The sequence below is a fragment of the Phoxinus phoxinus genome, assembly GCF_949152265.1.
Source record: "Phoxinus phoxinus genome assembly, chromosome: 19".
Lineage (NCBI taxonomy): Eukaryota > Metazoa > Chordata > Actinopteri > Cypriniformes > Leuciscidae > Phoxinus > Phoxinus phoxinus.
Genome location: NC_136894.1, coordinates 8,847,472 through 8,872,047, shown reverse-complemented (window position 1 = coordinate 8,872,047; position 24,576 = coordinate 8,847,472). Strand labels below are relative to the sequence as shown.

At 37.7% G+C, this 24,576-nt stretch overlaps 1 protein-coding gene across 5 annotated transcripts in view; it reads right to left on the bottom strand.

The window, feature by feature from the left end:
* Positions 1-24,576, bottom strand: part of hpca (hippocalcin) — a 67,827-nt gene that overhangs the window by 35,718 nt on the left and 7,533 nt on the right. For 2 of the 5 annotated variants that reach the window (XM_079590404.1, XM_079590406.1), the window contains exon 1: positions 10,500-10,637. The exons of 2 other annotated variants lie outside the window; for them this stretch is intronic. The gene's annotated coding sequence lies outside the window, so the exon portion shown is untranslated. Of the gene's footprint in view, positions 1-7,000; positions 7,109-10,499; positions 10,638-24,576 lie in introns of those variants that run through there. One more of the 5 variants, XM_079590405.1, reaches the window with a different exon arrangement.

The following is a 24,576-nucleotide window of genomic DNA, read 5'->3' as shown; positions in this document are numbered from 1 at the left end:
AGTCTTATAATAATACAATTACTGTATACAAAAAATATTTATAATCGGTTTCGGTAAGGGATTTCGGCCAAGTGTATCCAGAATTTACATTTCGGTGCATCCCTGTAAATAAATATTGTTGGTTTAACATAAAAAAATGGTACCTGGTTGCCTTAAAATTTTAAAAAAATTTAAATCACATTTTTTCTCAATTTACTGTAGACTAAAATCTCAGAACTCATAACTAAAATATTTCTTTTTACGATTCTGATTCAGCTGACATAAAGTAAATCAAGGCTGCTTAAAGTTCAGCCAATAAAAACCTCTCCACAACTTGTTTTTCCACGATCCAATCAATTCCCAATTAATTACATCAACTCTCTCTCTCAACATTTTTTAATCACAGTATATCCCATTTCACCCCGAAAGGTCAGATTACATAAGTAAAATTGCTTGTGAATGTCATTTCATGCGGACTTGTAAAACTGTACTGTGCGATTTAATAACTTTCAGCCATTTGAAATGCCACTTTACTCTTATCAGCTCCTAATATGAATGTGGACAAGATTACAGAGACCTAACAGAATTGGGGGAAAAAATACAGCACAGTTACCCTAGTTTAACCTCCATGCACATTTTATGCCAACATAACATCAACATAGAGATATGTCAACTGGATAATCTCCCAGCTGTACAAGCACAGATTAATTCAGATAACACCTTACTCTGCACAGCCTGCTTACACAAACGCACACAGGTCTAGTATTCTGTTATCGTTGATGGATTAAATAAATATATATGGCAACGCTTATCAAAATATTGCAATTAGCACAATTTAGCTTCACCCCAGAGAGTAACTTCAGAACCTCTGCAAAACCACTGATGTTTAACAAATCCATTAATTCCTGCCTCAAACGTCCGCCTGCTTGAAGTTGCTGAGGGATCGGTTTCTGAGTTCCTACTGCCAGATTCGGTGGCGGTCTCCTGCCAACCAGTCCAGCGCTGGCTGACTGTTCAGCCAGGAGAAGACACAAACACATAAATCACTTCAAAGGGCTGTGGAGCCGCCTGCCGCTTCCCATTCCTGATATCTACAGTATCTCCTCAAACTGTGCCACGACCTGTGAAGGTCATTAGCCACGATCAGGGTAGAGAAACACACAGGGCACTCGGGGCACAGTTTCCCTAAAAACAGCAGCCATGTTTTTAAGGGTTTGGGTTATGCTAATGTCCTGTTCTGCCGTCTACACATTAGCTCGGGAGAACCTGAATTATGGAGCTAACGTAATTAGAATGTAACTTTTTGCTTCGGATTTCCCATTTTTTTCCCCCCTGGGACGTGCAACGCAATGGAGTGAAGCGAAGGCAGCGTATCATTCATCCCTCCGGAGTTACCTGTTGCACGGAGTCCTTCTGCAGCTGTAAATCCCACTCATCAGCTTTCGGTGTACTAGCACGAGGAACACAAATAGCTTTTCGCAGAGAGTCTGATCTTATTAGTGAAGGAGGTGATAAGGGCTGTGAGCAATTCAGTATTCAAAGATATCATCCCGTCAATATCGGGAGACACATCAAGTCGTCTACATGCAATATTAAGAACAGACGCAGCCGGATCATTTCCATACGACCAACGCAATCTACTAGGATAGCGCAAATTAGTGTCTGGTTTAAGACATGCTTTCTTAGGGCATTAAATAATGGAGCAAATACCAGTAAATTGACTGGCGCAAACCTTCACCTTGCATGATTCATTTAAATACTCTCCTCCCATAAATTTTGCATCTGAAAGAGAAACTCCAACAAATCCATATGCAAAACAGCCACAAAAATAACTGTCTGCCTTTTAAGTGCTTTAATCTTTAGCAAACCCTGACAGTAGTTTTTTAACGCCAAAAGAGGGTTTGCACTGGCGCAAGCTGTAAGTAAACCTGGCCCTTAATTGCATGTTATTTACAATTCAATGAAAATGTATTATAGTTTGAATTCATATTAAAAGCAATTAGTTGAACTTTAGAGTGATTTTTTGACCCACTTAAGTGGGACTCTTTAAATGTAATTTCATAGTAACTTATTGTATTTGACATATTTAACTTAAAGTGTACTGCCAAATGTACCGAAAAGCATTCATTATTCTACTATTAAAATCTATTACAAAGTGCAATTTTTCCTCTTTATTTTTATTCCAAATACAAATGCTATTGTTTGTACAGAGATTGCTTTTTTGTTACATTTTCAATCCCTCCCCAACCAACCTAGAACAAACCGCCTTAGATTATGTTAATATGGTAACAGTAATGGTACATAAAAAAAAAAGAATAATAATAGCAATAATAATAATAATGACAGCAAACAAAGTGCACTTTTTACCTGTCGTGAAAGTGTACTCTTTTAGACAGGTTTTATTTCATTAAATGTGTTTTTTCTGCAAGTAAAAATATGCTTTTAGGATTTGAAGTACACAGCAAGAGTGCACATTCAATGAAATTAAGCACATTTCTTTTTTTACAAGGGAAGAGCAAAACATTAGTTATGCAAGGAAAAATAAACCTTGACAGGTTGATCAGAACCCTTGGAGAGAGGTTTAAAGTGAAGAGGTTTATCTGCTCATTAATTTCGTTTTTATTATTATGTAGGAAGAAAGGAAATAGTTTTTTTTCCCTTCTGCTCAGAAGTTGATCAGTTTTCCCAGAGGCAAAAGAACAGGTTAAAAACTCAGTCTTCCTGCTGACAATCACATAAAACCAGCAACTCTGATTAGAACATCTCTGTGCTCTACAGCTCAGCCTATACAGTCACTTGTCTGAGCTTGTGAATTCTGCTAACCTGGTTTCTGGTCTTCAGGCACTCATCAACTCGCAAATCACATCTGTTCTTCCGAAAGACGCTTGTTCCAATTGCCATATTGTGCCAGACTACTGACATGTTCCTTAAGCCTCCATTACCAACATTTCAGAATCCACTAATGAGGAATGAGAAAGCAGACAGAAGCAGAAGAGCACCAGCTGTAGTCTCTGAGGCTACGGCTACATCGTATCACGTTTTTTACGCCATATTTTCAATTCAATTTGAATTTATTTCAACTATATTTAACCATTTTGACAATACAATTATTTAAAAACAAACTAATAGTGACTTAAAATCCACATGCGGAAAAACTCACAGCAGTGACAATAGCAAGGGAAAACTCCCTAAGATCTTCAGGTAAGATTCGTGAGAAAGCCTCAGCTGGGGAGTTCACCTCCTCAGGCTGGCACGTTTAAATGAACAAGCTTGTAGGTGATCTTTATGGAGCTTTATTTAGCTTTGTTTTCAGGATGTTCCTTTTGGATAGAATTCATAAAGGCCCTTAGTCCAGTGTCATACTGCATTAACTTCAACTTGAGATGCTGAAAGAGAGTAAACACTGCTAGTTTTTTTATTTTATTACTTGTTCATATTTTTTGTTAAATATTGGTCATTTTGAATATAAAATTAAGAATATTTTTTGTGGAAATTGATACACCGATTTATCACCCAGATCAATTAATCAGATGATATTTGTACTGTATATTCTAACAGATTTTTTTTATTTTTCATTTTTTTATTTTATTATTTCATCTTTAATTTCATAATTTGCCTTCAATAACTATATATAATTTAGATATCTAGTAGTTATTTAGATATCTAGCAGTGATATATTGACCAGGCTGGTTTGACAAGGCTACCGACAGCCTTGAAAAAGTCTAATGCATTGGTATTTTCAAACATGTTCAGTGATTTATGATTAGAAATGTGTAATATTACATTTAAATTAATCAACTGAATTTAATTAACAGCAATTGATAATGCTGAAAGATATTGTATTTGCTATCATTTGACTATACTACTTTCATCAGTCATGAAATGTTTAAACTCAGTCAACTATCTACTAGATTTCCAAGTATCACCCATCAAATAATCCATACCATATGTGTGGACTTAACAGCAAAAAATAAATCCATTTCACGTTCACAGAAATATCAGGTCTCAATTTGTTCTGTGGATTTTTTTCATGCCACAGAGTGCAACGGGTTTTGTGAAAGTTTCCATTATTGGAAGCAGAATGTAGCGCAGCTCATTCCCATTTTTAACACTACACACTGAAATGTGCCAGACTCAGAGGACACCCTCCATCCCACATCGTAATTATTCTCACCACACCTTAATTGCCAAGGGCACCACCGTATTCAGGTCAAGGAGAACTGATCTCTCACTTCGTAGGTCTCCAACGATGAACAAAACACGCTTTAGAGTGGCCAGAATCAGCCAGATCTTCAAAGTGCTGACCCTTATGAATGTCCAGACATCAGCCCGGTATGCCAACCTCAGCATGTCCCATGACAGGACAGCAAGACAAGTAACTCTTTCCTATCACGCCTGAGATTTGGATTCAAATTCTGCAAACTCATGGTTGAGAAACGAAACATGTACAATAGACTTAAGGCTGGCCCACACTAAAAGATTTTTTTAAATCAGATTATTAGAGACCAAAAAACAATGATTTTACAGCTTTGTTCCTGTAGTGTGTGGAGTGCCCAAGTGACCAAGACATCACAGACCACACAATAACAGATTTTATTCACAAACAACCAGAGTCCCGACTGTGAACACAGGTAATCTTACAAAATGTCTTGCTTTCTAATTTGGTATCGTTTCATTCCACATGACAATCTAGAGTAGTGCTGGGCGGTATACCGGTTCATACCGAATACCGGTGTTTATTTTTGTTATGATTTTTTATATACCGCAATACGTATATATTAGTAGGCTATATTATAAAGTATGTCGCTTTAACAACGATTGGAACGCTACGCGGCGTGACACTGTTTGAGAGAGGTCGCTTTTCACTATTGCACTGTGGTGAGGCCTGGGCACAGCAGTATGTTACTAAGCGTGATGGTGTAGATGGATAGGCTAAACTATAATTGATAGCTGTCAAATTATATTAGTGTCCCCCATACATTGGTTCACAATATCAACACTGTCCGCCCCAAATAGATTTTCCAAAAGGCTTTGACATCGTTGAATAAACATGAGCACTGCACGTTTCAAAGTCAAAACGCGGCTTGGGTGTTTTTATATGAATGTATCTTTGAAGGGAACTGACTGTCTTTAGAAAAGTTTTTGATGTTATTTTCATTTAATCTTTCTTTTAAAAAGAAAGCTGCGCTGCGCTGCTTTGTGTACAGCCGTTACCGGGGAAACCGCTATTTCTGCCACTCCTACAGCGCCTTCTGCTGGCACCTCTATTAATGCTATAATAAACCGCTATAATGCATCTTCTGAAAGAGTAGAGAATCTCTGAATAAGAAACACAGACAAAAAAGAATCAGAAACAAGCGATAAAAGCATTGCTAATGCACGTTGTAGTCTAGAAAAACACGATTTTCTCAGCTATTTGTTCAAAATACCATTTGTTTATGAAACTTACCCACAGTCAAGTGTTAAGAAAATAATGCATGATGCTCGAATTTTTGTTTGTGTTTGTTACTCTGTTCTTTCTTTTGATATATTGCATGTTCAGATATTCATACAAAAAATATTCTGGGGGCTATTACATTTTTGTGAAAATTATCAAAACTCTGGCGATGGCTGGCAACTTTTTTTTTTTAAACGCTGGCGGGGAAAGAGTTAATGAGAGTGTATCACTCAAGATGGCTATTTAAATCCAATGTGGATTCAATTAAACATTATTTTTCGATTAATAAACATACAGAGTGATTTACAAGGGTATAGTCTGGCTAACACATATTTGCAGTACACAAATCTATATGCTAAAGCTATCCGAGGTCTTCACACTACTGCCATGACATTCCCAAATAAGGATGAACTATTCCACCTATTGTTTAGTGGGAGGGCTTGGGAAATTGTGTTAAGGGTTGGGAGAAAGGGAAACAGAAATGTCTTAAAAAGTATGTTAGTTGAGACATTATGGAGCCTACTATCCCATTTCCTGTCGTGATGAGGCCAAGACTAAAAATACACATCCCCTTTCGTCAGAACGCAAATTGCCCCCTCAGCACGAATTTCTCCTTCAACCGCTATCATGTAGCACAGCACACCGAGCAGAAAGAGAACCCCCACAATCCCCATGCCTGGGATCAAATGTGCCATACGGTTGGCTTACTTTGATCCTATAATGGTTGTGTCTGTGTAAACTGTGTTGACCTTTGTCCACTATCATATCTTGACATGACTCTCAACATGAGTGTGTCAGACCAAGGGAGTCTGAAGACTAATTGTGCGCGTTGACCTTCAACGGTTGCTCTCATTTTGTATATTAGCATCAGTAAATCCTTTGAGGATACTCATAGTATGTCAAAGTTATTAGAGTCCTTATGATTTACTCTAGAGCAGGGATTCCCAATACTGCTCTTGGAGGGCAGACGTCCTGCAGAGTTCATCTTCAACCTTAATTAAACACACCTCAACTAGGTAATCAAGCTCTTTAAAGGTGTTAGAAACGTCCAGCTGTGCAAGTAATATGCATGTAATGCTCAAGCATAATTTTCTATCAGTATTGTGTATATGTGTATTTTTAAAAGTGCACTTTTTCTTTTGGCTTCGCTGGCTTTCATTCATCTTCCTAAATAACCGATACAACATTGGGCTTGAACATTTTACTGACACCTTGTGGAGTGGATGCAGTATCACCTAAAAATAAAGGTTTCAGGGTAACAAATTACATTGTAGAAATACCCTTTTTGCCAATAAAAATAAAAATAATTAATTAATTCCACAAGCTAAAATGGTGAATAATAGAAGGTTTTTCTGTCGAATGCATTACACTGCTTACTCCGTTTGCACAAAGAACCAGTATTTCTCAAATGAGGAAAACCCTACGCAACTGACTTTACATTTGCTTTCCCCTGCTTATCTTTGTCTGCAGCAAAGTCATCCCTAAATGCCAAGTATAACTCTCATCAAGTTCAAGAGGTCCTCTTAACTCCCCAGTGTCAATGAAAGGTCGTCCAAGATATGACAGCAAAAGGAACTGACTCACCAGGGCTCAGTACATGTTGAAAATAAGCCAGCCCATCTGAACAGTGGGAAGATCCACTGAAAGAGCTCTCATAACTCCACGTACAGAAGCACTGTCGGTCAGCATGACCTCATAGAAAAGGAGACAGAAGTACTTGAGACAACTTCACATTTTGGGCAGCTTAATCTCAGTGTTGCAAGTATGGAAGTTACTATACTTAAACTGAAGTGCCTTGAAATGCGCAGCATTATTCAATGTGTTAAATGCATTATTCAGCCCCTCCCCTTTTTTTTTTTAAATAGCCAATAGCGTTTAGTTTACAACACAGCTCTTGATGAGCCGTTGAGCTCAGTAAAGACGTAGGCGTAGTTTCCTCCTAATCTCTAACCATTTCTCCTCCATCTCTCTTTAAAATATAACATTCAAAAGGGTCTGATATGTTTTCTGGACTTCGCCGGCTCGCACATATGATCCGCTGTGTGTCTCTGAGCAGACTGTGTGCACGCTGGGGCGGTTCGCGTGACACTAACGCGAAACCAGACTTCATTCGCCCCAATGTAAACCATATTCACACTGTCTGAATCGTTCCCTATTCCTCATATAGTGCACTCACATTCACCATGTAGAAAATAGTACATGTATGTACAAGTTACCAATTTCAGCCGCAAATTCAGCATCTATTTATAGCGTAGGGGGGCGGTGATGTGCAAAGTGATGTCATCAACATCATTGATCCATATTGGCAGAAGTGAGACTGTAAGTTTTAAATGCTTATATCTTCTAAAAGCGAATTTTGTCATTGTTTTGGAGCATGCTAGTTAACACTAAGGCTAACATAATCATACTAAAAGCCCAAAACCTTTTTTTGACTATTTTGATTTCATGGGGACTTTAAGAAGGGCACTCGTGCATTTTCAGCAATAGCCACAGACTACATATTGCTCTTGAGGTTTCTCTGCAGCCAACGGGCATTAAAAACAGCATGACACCGATTGCATTTACTCACAGACAAAGGCGAACCTAGAAACACTTGAGCACACAAATACTCACATCCTACCACACACCCAGCAGAACAACATAGCGGTTCTGAGGGAGCTCCTTAGAATCAACCACAACGCGGCTGCTGGGAGTAATTGGCCTGCCTTTCTGCAGTCTAATGGAAGGATCTGAGTATGCTATAAAAAAAAGGAAGCAAGAACTTCTCAGTGGGGTGCAAAAGCCACATCCTCCCTTGAAAAGGTTCTCAAACTCACAATCACATCCCACAGTGCAGCCACAATTGGGCTGAGTGGAACGCAGTGGTCAGGTACGGCACACACAGAGCTTGGTTACTCACAGTGTTCAAATGAGTGGCATAGTGCTGACTCATATTACAGCAAAAAAGTGAAAAACTGAATTTTATTAAATTTTAAATACCTCTAAAAAAATCGTTGTAGGCTTGTTTGATTGTAGCAGCACTAAAAGTCTCAATGCTGCATTGAAAATAATGCCACTACTTATTGTGATTTGATTTCATATTTTTATCTTGATCATCTTAATTACAAAGGGCACTTTAATGTATTTTAACAACGACCATGAATGTCATCTTTATCTCAGATTAAGTGCCATGACTAATATTATCACAAATGTCCATTAACTCACAGCTAGTATTGTGGATGTTTTATGGACCAGTGTTTCCACCATAACGTGTGCCATAAAGTTAAATTTTATGTGCTGCAAACCACAGCTTCCCTATACTGAGTGGATGAGATCCACGTTCTATTCAGCCTTTTACCAATGCCAAAGAGGATCACATGCTTTGACAAACTAAAGAAAACAGCACAGTGAGAACTAATGAGACAGCTAATGAGACCACGAGATTTCTAAGAGAAATCCAAGAAAAAGCTCCGACGGGAGATTCTGGCCTCACAAAGGCAATGCATCATGAGTCTCAAGCACTGATCCTACGTTAAACGGTGGCGTTTAATGGCATGCAGAAACTACAGAGCACTTGAGTCATTGTCATCTTCTATTTTCTCCTACACTTAAGAAAGCATTTTCTTTAAAGAAATGTTTCATCCAAAAAACGAAATTATGCTCCATAATCACTGTTCCAAAGACATGGTTTTATTATTTCCATGGAACACAAAAATAGAAATTTGTGTTTAATATCATTTAGAATGAAATTCTAAAAACTCAGCCCTTCACCCGCATCTGAGAACATACACAAACATTAATCTCACACACTTATCAGCACATCTTTAAGCATGAAAAAATCCCTGACCCCACCCTGACCTGATGTCATAACCCTTCCATAGATCAATGTGCATCTTTGAATAAAGTGTGTCCTGAAGGGATTCAGTGGGACCAACAGCCTGATTACAAACAGACTATTACAGATGAGCCCGTCTTTCCCACTCTTATCTTCTTACATAACCATAGCCTTCACCAACATCAATGGCATGGAGAAGATCCATTCATATGCAAGTTCAATTTGGATGTGTCACTCAGATTAATAAAAGGAACAAAATTGCATAGGCCTACATTAATTGGTTTGTCTAGTTTGTTTTAGACCCCTAAGAACTTGGATTGTGCGAGTTATTTTTATGTGCATATTAACACGCTATTAAAATAAAATATTGACCATGTGTTTATTTTCATTGATTTTTATAGCAGTGAAGCAATAAGAATATAGCATGGTAGCTAGGCTAGCCTATGTTTTTTTTTTGCAGATTTAAATGGAAAAGATTAAATAACTAAATGGTTATTTTAAAAGCATCATACAAATGCTTCATTAAATATATACACTCACTCTGTCACTCACTTGTGCAGTACAAATGTAAATATGTCACTTTTTTCCAAGATCGAACTGCACGCCAAACTGCTTTTGGAGACTATTGCAGCCTATGCAGGTACAGTATGCTACTGCTCATAATAATTCAATAAACATTGTAGATAATTGCTTCAAAATCATTTTACATTGGTCACTTTTAGAGCAGGCTAATGACTTATCCCAGTAGCCTAGTATTGCCTGCGCAGGATTCATGATGTCCCGCTTCCTCGAGCTCTTCAGAAGCTCGTCAGTTCGAACAATAGCATCGCCTGACTGTCCAAAGACAGAATTACTGGAAGCGCGCACATCCGTCGAGCGCGACCCCTGACCCATCCAAACATTCCTTACATCCGTCATAATCACAAAACTATCAATTCATTCATAAAGTACTGTTCACACGACACGGAGGCTGCACAATGACCCAAATCCGGTGTTGTTAACTATTAATCACTGGGTCAAAAAAATAATGCATTCGCGTTATTTTATGTCATTCCATTCTAATTACATTTGTTTAGTCGCTTTTTTAAAACTAGGCTTTATTTTGGGATCGTTCCCCATCTCTTCCTCGTTATTTCACGCGTGCTTATGATGGGATGCTATTTTACAACAGACTCACTGCAAGAGGAGAGCCAACGTTCCGTCATTAAGAATTAAAAAATATTAATATTTTACAGTAAGTACGCAGGACGCGTTGATTGGCCATCTTACCGTGTCCAAAAAAACGCGAAGTTTCCCTCGATGTGTTGATATGTTGTGGAAGGAGAGCAGGATAAGCAGCGCGAGCGCCTTCTCTTACGGTCCAGCGATACTGTCTACTGCTCCCGCGCGCTGCACACCATGTTACCGTAGAGACACGAGCCGCGGCGCTGCTCTGCTGGAGGAGGAGGCTGTGCGTCTACGGAACTGCACCGGACGAGCGGATTTAAAGCAGGGGAGGGTGTTGGTAGGATTACGTGGTGCCGCTTTAATAAGATGTCACTACGCCGAATGGGACCTCTGCTACTACTGTGTCTGGGCCCTTTTAGAGGGGTACAGCAACACCTTCTGGGAAAAAAAAGAAGCTCACATGGGGAAGTCGTGAATGATAGCTGACTGTAAACATTCGGCAGTTGCAATAACCTAGTGCATTATGGTTGAGATAGATAGATAGATAGATAGATAGATAGATAGATAGATAGATAGATAGATAGATAGATAGATAGATAGATAGATAGATAGATAGATAGATAGATAGATAGATAGATAGATAGATAGATAGATAGATAGATAGATAGATGACCGTGACAACTGCTGAGAGGTGGAGAATAACACTGTGACAAGATACTGGGAATCTGAGGCTCTAATAGTGTTAAGTCATTAGACATTACAGAATGTAGGCTAGAAAACACATTTTCCTTTCACTAAATGACTATGAAATACAATAAAGCGAGGAGGATCTAAACCATGAGATCTCTCTGGTGTGAGACTAAGTAGCTTTAAAACTTCTTAATGCATGATCTTAAAGGCTAGCAGCCAAGAAGAGCTTTGACAGAGATCCGGCTAATTAACAGCTTCCCAGCAGGATCTGCTCAAGATGCATGATGACCCACCAGGAAGGCAAACATCAAGACAAAAATCTTCCATTCTTTCTGACATCATGACTTGCAGCTACTTGTGGCATTTTGTGTTAACGTGTTAAAGGGATAGTTCAACCAAAAATGAAAATTTGCGGTTAGTTAACTCGGGCCATCCAAGATGTATGTTTTTTTATTTTTCTCAGTAGAAATGTAAAGACGATGATTGGCTGAAACCGTAGTCCTTGGTGATTCATATACTGTCTGCACAAGAAACTGAACATTATTTTACATTATTACATATTACAGCATTATACCTGTAATCCAAACGGTCCTAAACGCGTTCATGGCAGTCTGGAGCGTGAGCTTCCTGTCGCATAATCACGTATGCGCTTCAAAAGACCTCAATGTGTCGTCAGGAGCCACGGTTATTAATTTTGTTTTGCCTGTATATGTTTTTTTTTACTCTCAAAGTGACGGTAGCCATTGACTTGCATTATATGAATCACTAAGGACCACGGTTTCAGCTAAAAATCTTCTCTAGTGTTTTACTAAAGAAAAAAAAAGACACCTACATCTTGGAGGGTGAGTAAGTCAACATCATACAAAACTTCTCGATTATTAGACAACAGGGTTCAACTTCAGAATTGAACTGAAATTGCCTTCCTCAGGTTCAGGTTCTCGATTTAAATTGAGGTAGCAAATAGGATGCAGCATTATAATTCTAATTTTCAAGAATTAAAAAAGGAATTAAATGAAAAGAAATTCATATAACTGCTTTGTCTTAGATTTGTACAACCCCGTTAATCTGATCCCGTCAAATTCAAGAGCTGAATTTTTAACAGTGAACATTCCAGTTCTAACAGATTAAAATGTCAATGTTCACTGAAATGAATGGGAGATAAAATGACCAGTTCTGTGAAATGGATTTAAACCTGTTAAAATGTTTCCTGTATCTCAAGCATAACACAGTAATTGCAAGGTTAATGGGTTTGATTCCCAAGGAATGAATAAACCAATAAAATCGATATCTTGAATCCAGCGTACGTTAAAAAGCATCTGCCAATTGTTTAAATAGTGCTGGATAAAAATATAGATTTTCTGTTGTTGTATATTTTTAATTTATTTTTTTAATTAACCATCCCGATATCGATTTCTAAAATGGCAAGATCAAGATTAGAAAAATGAACTTTATAGCTTAATTATAACAGTAGACATTCTAGTTCTAACAAATTAAGATATTAATATCCACTCAAATGAATAGGAGACAGAATGATCTGCTTTAAAATCACACCACTGGTCATTACTAAGTCTAGTCCGTAAAGCATGACTGAAGAGTCTCATGGAAGATTGGGCAAACAACTTGAAAATACATTAATCAAATCCTAGGAGAATAGATCCTGAGGATGATCATGTTATGATCTATGAGAGCGAGTGTGTGTGTGTCTGTTTTGAGTGGCCGTGTTACTGGTATATTGAGATGACTGGTGTGGAGTCTTATCCCAGGCCAAAGCTCTGACTCAGCTGATGTTGATTGCATTAGTGTTGCTCTCTCTCTCTCTGTGTGTGTGTGTGTGTGCGTGTGTGTGTGTGTGTGTGTGTGTGTGTGTGTGTGTGTGTGTGTGTGTGTGTGTGTGTGTGTGTTAGAAACTGATGTGACTGAATTTCCTCACTGCACCTCATCCGATTCCCCCTCTTGGTGTGTTAGCTGTGGCAAGCATTATTCTATAGCCAAGCTCCAGAGTTGCATTTTCTCTCTTTTAGTGTTGTGTATTTACGAGTTTGCATTGTCCTCAGGGCTTTGTTTTTTTGTTTTTTTTTAGCTTTGAAATACACTGGACACTAAGTCCCAGAGAATATCCCAACAGTCTATCCACAAAGAAGAAAGCACCCACTAGGCCTGTATTTTTTTTATATACGTATTATTTTATATATGAGCAAACTGGACATTCTAACTGAAAAATACCCAAATGAATCAGAATGAATCAGAATGAATCTAAGCCGAATCAGGGAATCTGTATCAAAATCCAGTCCATCAAATGTGTTCAACTGAGAGCACAACACTTTGAAACGCTGAAAGCATAATCAAATTAGCCAAGATGTGTAATAAATGAACACAGCAAATTCAGAGCATGTTACAAATTTTCTGAATAACTGGAGGTTAAATTCTGTGGGCACAGATTCAGTCATCAATAAGAAAACAAGAATAAGAGTCTCAGCATGCATCCTCACCATTAAAATTAACAATCCTCCAGTGAGGAAGCCCTCTGTTGCAGGGTATAATAGCATGCAGTTCTGCAAGGTAAAACACACGATCAAAGGCAGGGTTACCGGTGTTACATTTCTGCCTGACTCAGAGACCTGTGAAGCAAGCGGCACTTTCACCTGGCCACTGTCTCGCACAGCGACAGATAATCCTTACGCCGTTCATGTCACCTCTGCTCAGTTAGGGGATTATCGGGTTGAGCTATTTCTGGTGAAGCAGGACAAGCCGCTTCATCTTAGTAGAAGCTTGACCAACCCCAACAAGTGTGGTCACTGAACACAAGCACACAGGTCTTAACTTACTGCCTCTTATAAGCACAAGGTGATGATTGATTTAATGAGCTTTTCACAGTCTTAATGATTTGACTAGGTGCTCGAACACCTTTCACCTCTGACCTTGAATAGAGCAGATGACGTTCTCGTATAAAGCGCAAAGCATTATGAATGGATGCACAAACCGCTGAGTGGAACTAACGGATGAAAGAGAAGAGCTTCTCAAAGCTCTCATGCATTTGGCTTTTTCACAGTGCATTATGAGTTTGAAGAGCAATTTAAACTGATATTCTCCTAGCAGACTGAAAGGTCAAATAAGCTACCGGTGTGCATACGGTGTGTTATTTGCGATTCACAATCACTGACATTAGCAGATGCTTCTTAGTCTCATAAAATCATGTCTTCTGTCAAAGCCACCTGTGGCCCACGTGGTCTAACCAAAGGGTTAGGCTATATAAATGCTGGGCAGAGTGAAGGAAATAGCCTTTTTCATATGTTCTCCATGATGTGGAAGTCATTTAGACTCGGCAGCCTCCCTATATAAAGGATATTACTGTAATTATGATATTGGCAGGGCTGGGTAATGTCCAGAAGAGAACATCTCTTTCAACAGGGCAGGGCAGAGGGATGTTCCTCGGTGCATGGAGGCACATTAGTGAGAGTGCTCATGAAAGCAGATTAATAAACCTCGATTTGGACCTCACACCCTTTCTCTCAAATAATAGAGATAATGAGGAAAGGGCTGGGTCCTAATTCAGATAATAATAAAAATGCATTAAAATAAGCTAAAACCACTAAAAATCAAGATATTTATTATTTGAATTTGAAAAAAAAAACTTATTTATTTGTTTTGCCACAAACAAACAGCAGCCGCCTTTTACACAATGAGCTTATGCTGCGTTCACACCATGTAGTAACCGCAATATAGAGAAAGCAACCCATGACGTTCTACTCGGAGCTGTTTATGTCAACACTATCAATACCGAAATTAATCTGCAGCAGTCAGGTACAAGTAAGAGCTCTGTAAGTTGTTTACATGTATTATTATTATTAATGGTATGTGCTTTGAGACTTGAGGTAATTTCACAGCGTCTCTTATAATGCTTTGTTCATGTATTTTGTAGGAGTCGTGGCTTTGGAGACACTCTGAATGGTGGGTGTGATCTAATGCTTTCAAAGCTAGCTTGCTATTGCTAGCCGCTCTGAAATTGCCTACCCTACCTTTAATACAATCTTAATATGGCCATTTTAGGCATGTTAGATGTTTTTATACCAGAGTTTATATACATTTTTATAGTTTATTATTTCAAGGTCTTAAATATTTTATCAGGTATCAATTGTAAATTGAATAAAATAAAATAAAATCTTAATCCTTATCCAGTAAATAACGAACATCTGGAAAAGTCGTGGGGCCTGGACAATGGGAGGCCTTGGTGTCAAAAGGTTGAGAACCACTGGTGTGGACTGGAGTGAATGACTATCATGAATCATTTCTTTTTGACTGAATCATGTCATAAACATACAATGTTGTTTGTATGTAGTGAATCAAACACAAAACTTAGAACTGTGATATACTTACTGGTTGTTCATATGACAAAGTGTAAGTAAAAATGAACAACATGGGTTTTGTCAGTAGCATTGCTTGTCCATTTAGAATTGTTTTTTCAATGCACTCATAAAAGTCTCTTTCAACATTTACAACTAAATTAAGCATCAACAGACAAAAAAAAAAAGAGTTTGATAATGGATAATGAATTAACATAATGAGTCAGGATAATAAGTATTGAATTAACATAATGAGTAGTGAATAATGCATTATCTGTAATTTGGGACAACAAAACATTCATTACAAAAAAGATGAGATATCTAACAACTGTAATTAAGTCATAATATTGAAAGCTACATCAGTGTCGGTTTTTCTCAACCTTGCTTATCAGTCAGGGAATTTTACATATGGCAAGTTTAAAATTCAACACGTGTTGCGCAACAAGGACAATCTGCATGCTTGACATCAGGATCGATATCGAGTACCTGGTGATTCTGTACCTTCAGTACACAGATGAGGCGATGACATTGGTGCATATTAATGGCATCACTGACCCCGAAGAAAAAGGATGGTCAATTTCTATTGCAATGTCAATATAAAAGGTGCCGCCATTCTGGTCGTTTAGCATTAGCCTAAAGCGGCCAAACATTATCAGTTACATTCAGCTGTATGTGAGAATGAACTTAGAGGATAAGTGGTAAAAGCACTTGCGGTCAGACTGTTTGAATTATTAAAGTGTTTGTCAATGTCACAACTGCTATTAGCAGCGGATTGCCTTAAAGGACAAATGTTGATGTAAGGTTGTGGGAAAACCCTCAGTCACAAAATATTCCACTATGTGAAGCCAAGAAACACTCAACATCTGCAATGCAGCCCCAGCTCTCATACCAGAGTCAGCCTAAAGTCTTGTATAACAGCAGCTGAACAGCAAGAGACTGAAAAATGAAAAAAAGAAAACAAAGCTAAATTAATAATGATGGTGGAGCCCACCAGCAGCAGGAGAGTGTTGCTGCAATATTGATGAGATCTGAACAGAAACAGAGTCTGAATTCTATGCTCGTCTGTGCGGAGGCTTAGAAGCGTTGTGAAAAGCTTGTTATCTGTATGACGTATAATGTTACCTGCTTATTAAGCTATATAAGACCTGTTTTTTGACAAGACCAGGGCATTTAAATGCAGTCACCTCACAAACTTCAAACATCAACTTTAGATCCTCACAGTACAAGAAAAAAACAGGAACATATTTTTCTCTGGTTTTGACACCAAAGAGATTGCACATTGAATAATCTGCCAGAATGCAGATGGTGAGTTAAATCATGGTATCTTATCTTATTATAGGTTACAAGTGGCATTAACCCAATAAAAAAAAACATTTAAGTTGTTTTCGTCAGGTTATTATAGTAACCGGTGTACATGTAAATGCACCAAAAAATATTTACATAAAAACTTCATTTACTTTTGCAACAATTGCTGCAATGCAATAAGTTTCCTCTAAAAGTTGGTCTTATTATTAATTCTAAATTATTCCTGTCCAACCCAATTCATTTGCTTGGGTTGGCTTTCACAAGTTCCAAATCAATATCTCCACCATCCTTAAAGTGACCCATCCGTTTTTGCAAAGCATATCGGCGGTTTATACTGTAGCCCATAAAATGCTGAATTATTTATGTAGTGTAGATGGATGAAAGTGTTCATGTAAGAACTGTGAGAAAAGTGTTGCGGCAAATAAGTACCAGTTTAAGAATAAATACAAAACTTGCTACTGCTAAGACAGAGACATTTATGAAGGTTTATTAAGATGAACGACGGTGTCTAAGCTGTTTTCCCTGATTTACTCTCTTGCTGCTCTCCGGAGTGTTTTGCACAGACCCAGAATGCTCCTCATAAACTGTATTCCTCAGCTATTATCATTCAAGTAAACAGTACCCGTTTCGATCAAATAGGTGTAGTGTTTCTCACAGGAGCGAGAAATGTCCACTTGTGCCAATGATTATTAAATATAATGAATACACGCTTTTCCGTGGTACTTTGTTTCATCTGTTCACTCCCACAAAGACACCCATCAGTGCAAACCTCTGATCAACAACAGTCACACACATACATGCGCGCGCGCGAAAATTTGCTTTTTTTTCCAATTCGGAAATGAAGAGAAATTAATCAGGTTTACTGGATGGAGCAGAGAGGCCTAATCTTTTGTTTAAAACGGCAGAAGACAGAAAAACATTCAACTTTACGATCATATCTGCTAGGTTCAATCTGCGGTTCAATGTCGGTGCACAATCAACAAATGGGTTGCAGGTCTGTTTCAACAAAATAATAATCCTGCATAGTTACACTGCCTACAAAAATTGTCAATTTTTACAGTGATTTTTTTTTTAAACTGTGGGTTACATTACAATATGGTAATGTAAAAATATACGGTTAAACGGTAAACGGTTAAAATCATATTCATTTTACTGTAAAATACGGTCAAATTTATGATTTTTGCAAGTAAAAACTATGAATTACTGTATAATTTACAATCAAAAACAGGAAAATGACATTCCCAGAATGACCACATATGGATCACATATGATTATATTTTATTTAAATCGTTTTTAAGTAGTTTTTCTTATTAAGTCATGTCAATTATTGTTTTGCATTAAATTGTGTTATTTTGGATCATGTTTATTGCATTGTTTTAGTATGATGTTTGTTAGTCTGATGGTGATATGACCCTATGCATGTCTGTATAGAAGTATTGGCCGTATTTTATGGACAGACCGCTTATGATTATTTATATTTATATTTTTAACTTTTAGAGTTGCTATACAGCCGAAATGAACTGTTTGCATCACTGAATCATTTTCTTATCATTGCAAAGCTGCTTTGAAACAATCTGTATTGTATTAAGCGCTATATAAATAAAGGTGACTTGACGTACAGTTTATGAGATATTTATTTAAGTCTATATGGATAAATTACTATCTTTTTAAAGGGAGGAGAAAATACATTTTTTGGTTAACGTCAAATTGAACCAGTTTTGGATGCGTGTCCACAACACTGGCATTTAAATGGCACACTCATTTACAGATTACCTACACACAACGATCATGTGTGAAGAACGTACACATACTTCTTACCCTTAGAAATCAAAACCTTTAGCACGACAATATTCAACCGTCTCATATTCTCTGGAAGACCTGCAGGATATTCTTTCAGACCCCAAATCTGAACCCATTACATAACACAGTGAAGAAGAACATCATCTTGCCATCAATTAGGCTGTAAGACTGAGTGGTTGGGAATGCATTTTTTAACACAAGGCATCTTTTTAAGAGCATAATTCACCCCTGAATTGTCCTCGCAATGTGAATCATTTTTAATGGAATCCGTGAGCATTTTCTTTTTAAATAACTTACGCTGATCAATAAGAGATTCGCCTAATAAAATATACAGCCATAATCAGTAAGGCATATCCAGTGGCACTCCAGAACATGTGTAACCTTTTCTTATGAATGTATCACCACCAAATAAATGAATAATTCCAAGAAGTTCAAAGCTTCCCCTGTTCGACTCTTGATCAAAGTATCTTTCCCACAGAGACTGAAGCGATTATCAGAGCACATGTGCGGTGACATGCACAGAGCTGCCCTCTTGCTGTTGCTGATGGCAAGATGTCACAAAGCACTACATGAGAATATTTTCTTATGATAAACATGTTAAGGTTTCATTAGAGCACAAATTATGCATAAATGTGGATTAGAGGGCTCGCTGTGCAGCAGACACCTACAGTACACCAGATTAGTTCATTTGCGTATGGCAATAACAGTAAATCCTGTTAAAGTGATGCTGTAGAGTAATTGGCTTTATATCCTCAAACAACAAACTGTGCCAAACGGTGACTCTGAGCTGCTGCTGCTCTGTACCTCTAGAGAAATTCACAGAGGTGGGTTAGTGTGGTCAGATAACACTCTTCTTGCAATGGGTCTTATGACTCAACATACCCTGAAAGCACCTGTGAGTTAAGATCAATTTTGTGTGGATATCAGAACGTGTTCCTGTACTGATCTTAGTAGGTTAGCTGGGCAAAAACAGAGTGCATATCTATTTACACGCGCCTCTCAGCTGTTCAGTGAATGGAACACTGCTTATCAATTATGCATGGGATGTAATGCACACTTTGTCTATACTGTAGGGCGCTACTGCTAAAAATGAATGAATGCTGAAAACATTTAAAACTGTTATCTTGAGTAAGTATTCATTAAAGAGATTTAAGTACTATTATTCACATCATCATTTATCTCATGTTGTTCCAAACCTGTAGCGAAGTCCGATTTATGAACAAGTCATTCTTTTGAGTATTTAAATAGTCTAATGCACAAAACCAATCTGAATGATTTGTTCACAAATCGGACTTATGCGATTCTTCAGTTCAACTCACTGATTCACTGTTAAAAGTTCATAGGAGGGGAAGATTATTAGTGAATAATGACTTAATTTTCAGTCTGTTCAATTGTATGGAGTGCTATTATGATACATTTATGGTGTTCTTTCTTTGTTATTTTGAAGCTTTGCAGTCTCATGAGCTTTGCAGCTCATTCACGTTCACAATATGAAAAAAGTTGTTGAGAATTTCTTCTGTTTCAGCCAAAACCCAATAAATGACCAATATTAAAATTCTATACTATTTTGTCTACATAAAAGAAAAAGAAAACACTAAAAACGGCTTCAAGTGAATTTAGGCATCACAAGATTATAATGTACAATGTGAATGTGCATATTTATTTAGTGATTTGCTGAAGATTACATAGTGTTATTAAATCAATGGGTTTTTAAAGAGCGTTAGATGACAGATATTCAATATCAACCAATACCAATAAATTAAACATCTTGGCTGATGATAACCAATATGGTACCAATATAATATCACTATTTTCCTATAGGGAATAACTGGAATCCTGCTGATCTTAGTATCTCATTCACTTTACTAAAAACATGTCTCTGTTTGATGTTGCTTATGTGAAAAGTCTCCACTGTGAAATCTACTGTACAATTATTTCTAACCCTTTCTCCATCTCCGCCATCGCATTTCATTAGGAAATGTCTCCACTTCTTGTCACTTGTTTAACTGAGTGTCTCTTTTTATTCAGGGCTGAACTGTCAGCTCACAGCCTGGACCAATTTCTGAACAATGGTCTTGACGTAATCATGTTGACTTTCAACATGTGTTAATCTCATCGCTGTATCCTTTTATGTACAAATACTTTGTAATTTACTCTGTTTACAAAGCTATCAGACTCAGCCCTAAATAATTAAACGGAAAATGAAAAAGGATTCAAAATCAAACCACATCTTATGGACTACTCCCTAGTGCTGTGCAATATACGCTCCAAGACCATCGATTTAAGAGGCTCATGATCAAAGAGCAGAGAGCAGCATAGGCTCTATCTATGTACACATCAATCACATTTGCACTAGTCCTTCGATTTAAGTCCAATTTGAGACCAGCTTCACATGGGAGCGGTTTTAATTAATGTGGATTGCCCTAATTAGCCTCTTTGTGACTGTCTTAATTACCAGGACAAAAACCGGGACACCCCAGTCTGAATTAGCGTCATGCTAGTGGATTCTGAGCCTTATTTTTATGCAGCAAGGTCAAATGTTTCTGTTCTGTTCTCCTTGCATTAATGAGACTGAATCTGCATGTGCATCGAATTAGATTTGACAGATTATCGTTCCTCTGCTAATCTCTGCCATTGGTATCTAGGGAGTATTTTTTCAAAAAGAAACTCGATAAAGACTCCATCCATTGACATATTATAACAGCAAAGTTCCCAGAGGTTTGGAAACGCCACAACTCTGCCGATGCGAAAAAAAGTTTTCATATGCTTAGGATAAAGTATGGAAGCCTGTTATCGCCTCAGAGTAAAAAAAAAAACACATTTAAATCGCATCAACAGTTGTGTAGGGCTTTACAGTAGTTAACCGAGTCATTCGAAACCCTGGGTCATTCATTATCTTCCTTCACGTTTCTCATTGCTCTTAATTTACCCAGGGTTAACAATTAATCCTGGATATGCATATGCTGCTGTTTCTCACTGTACAATCCTAAACCCTGGGTTAGCCTTCCTATTTGCATATTTGTGTCATTGTCATTGATTTGACCAACACAGTATGTGACCTGTTTGCATAAAAATTCTAGCATTGCGCAATCTTGTATTAGCCTATATATTGCTAACTGTACTATCAAGTATGGACTTTTTTAAAGGTAAGAAAGAAACGGTCTCTTCTTCACTCCAATTGATGGGTTTTCCATCCAATCACCAACACCTGTCCTACATTTAGCCTCTTGTTGCCTTCGTGTATTGAAACCCTCAGTCATTGTCTGTTGTTCATTGTCTTTTGCTAACGTTTCGTGCTGTTGTTTCTCTGTATGTTATTAAATGTGAGTTTATCATCCTTTTGCATCATGCATGTTTGTTGTGGATTATCAAGTCAAGCCAGCGCGTGACCAACAGAGCTGATGTACGCAAAGTCGTATGCCGAACAGCCTTTGGCAGCTCAGGAGCCTTAATTAAATGGAGATTGAAGAATGAGAAGCTTCGCCAAAAGGATTGAGCTTCCATGGCAACAAAGTTGGGAAGGTTTAATTTATGTGTGAGGATTTTCTCTCTCGGTCTTTCTCTTTCCCCACATTATGGGGAGTCTCAATAAAGCATCAGTGAATAGCGATGACATTGCTTCTATTGGAAGGCTTTGTCACCCAGGGCTACTCATTGGTCTGAAGACACAGCTCATCAGGCGCTGTGGATTTGGTTATTGGTATGGCCTAAATATAGCACCAGAGCTGCAAACAGATGAGAGCAGACAACCTGTCCCTGAAGTAAAGGAGCCTTTGCAGAGGCATTCAGGCAGTGGACATCTAGCAGACACTTAAGGGCGTACTCGCAATAGGTATGGTTGAGGGAATTGGGGTTTGAATTTCATTTAAGAGCAATATTGTTGAGAGAATTTCAAATCCAACAAAATTCACACCAGTAATTAAATGGACAAAACAATCTCAAACAGTGCCGCTCAAGCTTATTGGAAATGTGAGCTTAAAGGACAAGTTCGGTATTTTACGCTTAAAGCCCTGTTTTTAGATAGTTTCTAATGAAATAGACCAGTTAAGATTGAAATTTGGACACATACTGCTGGCCCGAGAATTTTCGGTTTCTGTGGTAGCACCCCCCCACCTACACAATGGCTGCATAGGTGCACTGGAACAATCCTTCCTAAACCCCATGAAACTTTCGCTTACAAAGACGTGAAACTCACCGAGTGGTCAGGGGTGTTCACTGATATGCTCACACAAAAATCGCTGCAAAAGATTTCCAACAGGTGTTTTACCATTCGTTGTAAAACTGTGGACCTATTTTTCCAAACGCCTCACACACATACATCCTTCCGTTGACAGCTTGAATAATAGAGACTCCAACCCAGTTTCCGGCACCTCACAGCACATCCAATACAAGTCAATGGAGTTGGACAAAAACTACGATAAAACCTGTTACCACAGAAACCTAAAATTCTCGGGCCAGCAGCATGTGTCCAACTTTCAATCTTAACCGTTCTATTTCATCAGAACTATCTGAAAACAGGGCTTTAAGTGTAAAATACCAAACTTGTCCTATACATTAAGTCAACAAATAATACAGTGAGGATCAAAAGTCTAAGATCTCTAGTGAAAATGCTTCTATTTCTATTTTTTTATTATTATTAATTTATAAATTATATTATGTCACATTATATTAGTGAACCAATTTCAGTAAAAGTTATATATATATTAAGCTATAAATTGTGGAGAACCTTTTTATTTGACCATTTAATGATTCTTTGTTTAAAATTTTCCTAAATTTGTTTTTCAAAAATAGTTTTGATATAATCTCAGGACTTTTCAGAGTACAGTGTACTTATGAATCTCTGGACCCCTGTCAAAGATGACATCCTAAAGCCGTTTGCCTGTTAATCATGCCAGGATTTGTACGTATAGCAATCTGGAAATGCAGACTTGTGAAAGACTAAGCTGAGTTTAACACTTAACTAAAAATCTCCATTTCCAAAAATGGCCCCATAGCAAGGTATGCTGGAGGTTTCCATTTCTGACTCATGTTGACTCACCATGGGAACTGGAGCTGTTTGGGTAAATGGGATATAGGAGGGGGGGTTCTGATGTAATGCATTTGACATTTGTATTGCTATCCCTCATATAGAGGAATAAACAAGATACTATCTACATTACATGATGTACTGTTAGACACTGCTTTCTAGAAGGGCCATCTAAACAGATTCTGTGAATGAACCTCACGCCATATGATCTGGAAGCAGCCCAGTGCACAAGTAGGTTGCCATGGTGAGCAGTGGAAAGGTTCTCCCCCATGGAGAATGACTCAGACAAATTAGAATTGGGCAAAAATCTGTTCCGTTGCTGTTTGAAAAATGTTTAGTCTGGAGGACTAACTCATTTACAACAATACTTTGTCTTATGAAAAAGAGAAAATGTACTTTTGCCAACTGCAGGATCAATATGAAAACAAACAGCGAGTGACTAAATTAATACATATCCATGTATAATACAGTCAACAACTCTGTCTTAACCTCCAGAGAACCTGTAAAAAAAACGTTTTGAGAGGGGGTTTTTTTGTCATTGAATTTTTTGGAGTACAAGAAACAAATGGAAAAAATTGTTTCTTTTATGTAGAAACATGATTGTATAAAAATTAATGTCCTGCCTAGCAATAGCAATTAGTAAATCATGGTTCATGGGGTATTGATTAGAAATGCACCGATATGAACATTTTGGAAGATACGATAACCGATAATTCTTTATATTTGAAAGGCGATAACCGATATATTGGCCAATAAATATAAATCAAAATTTTCAAATACTTTTTGAGAGCCTGATTACAAAAACAAAAGTCTCACCATTAAAAGCATAAAAGTATACATTTCTCATTATAATTTTATGTAGTCTATATGACAGACTTGCACTGTACACATGTTGCACTTAACTGTATTTTCCTTTTTTGAAGTGATTCCAATCATATTTCAAGAAATTTAAAACCATCATGGCGAACAATGTGCATCTGAAGGAAATAATCCCTTATTTATCGGCTTTAATATATCG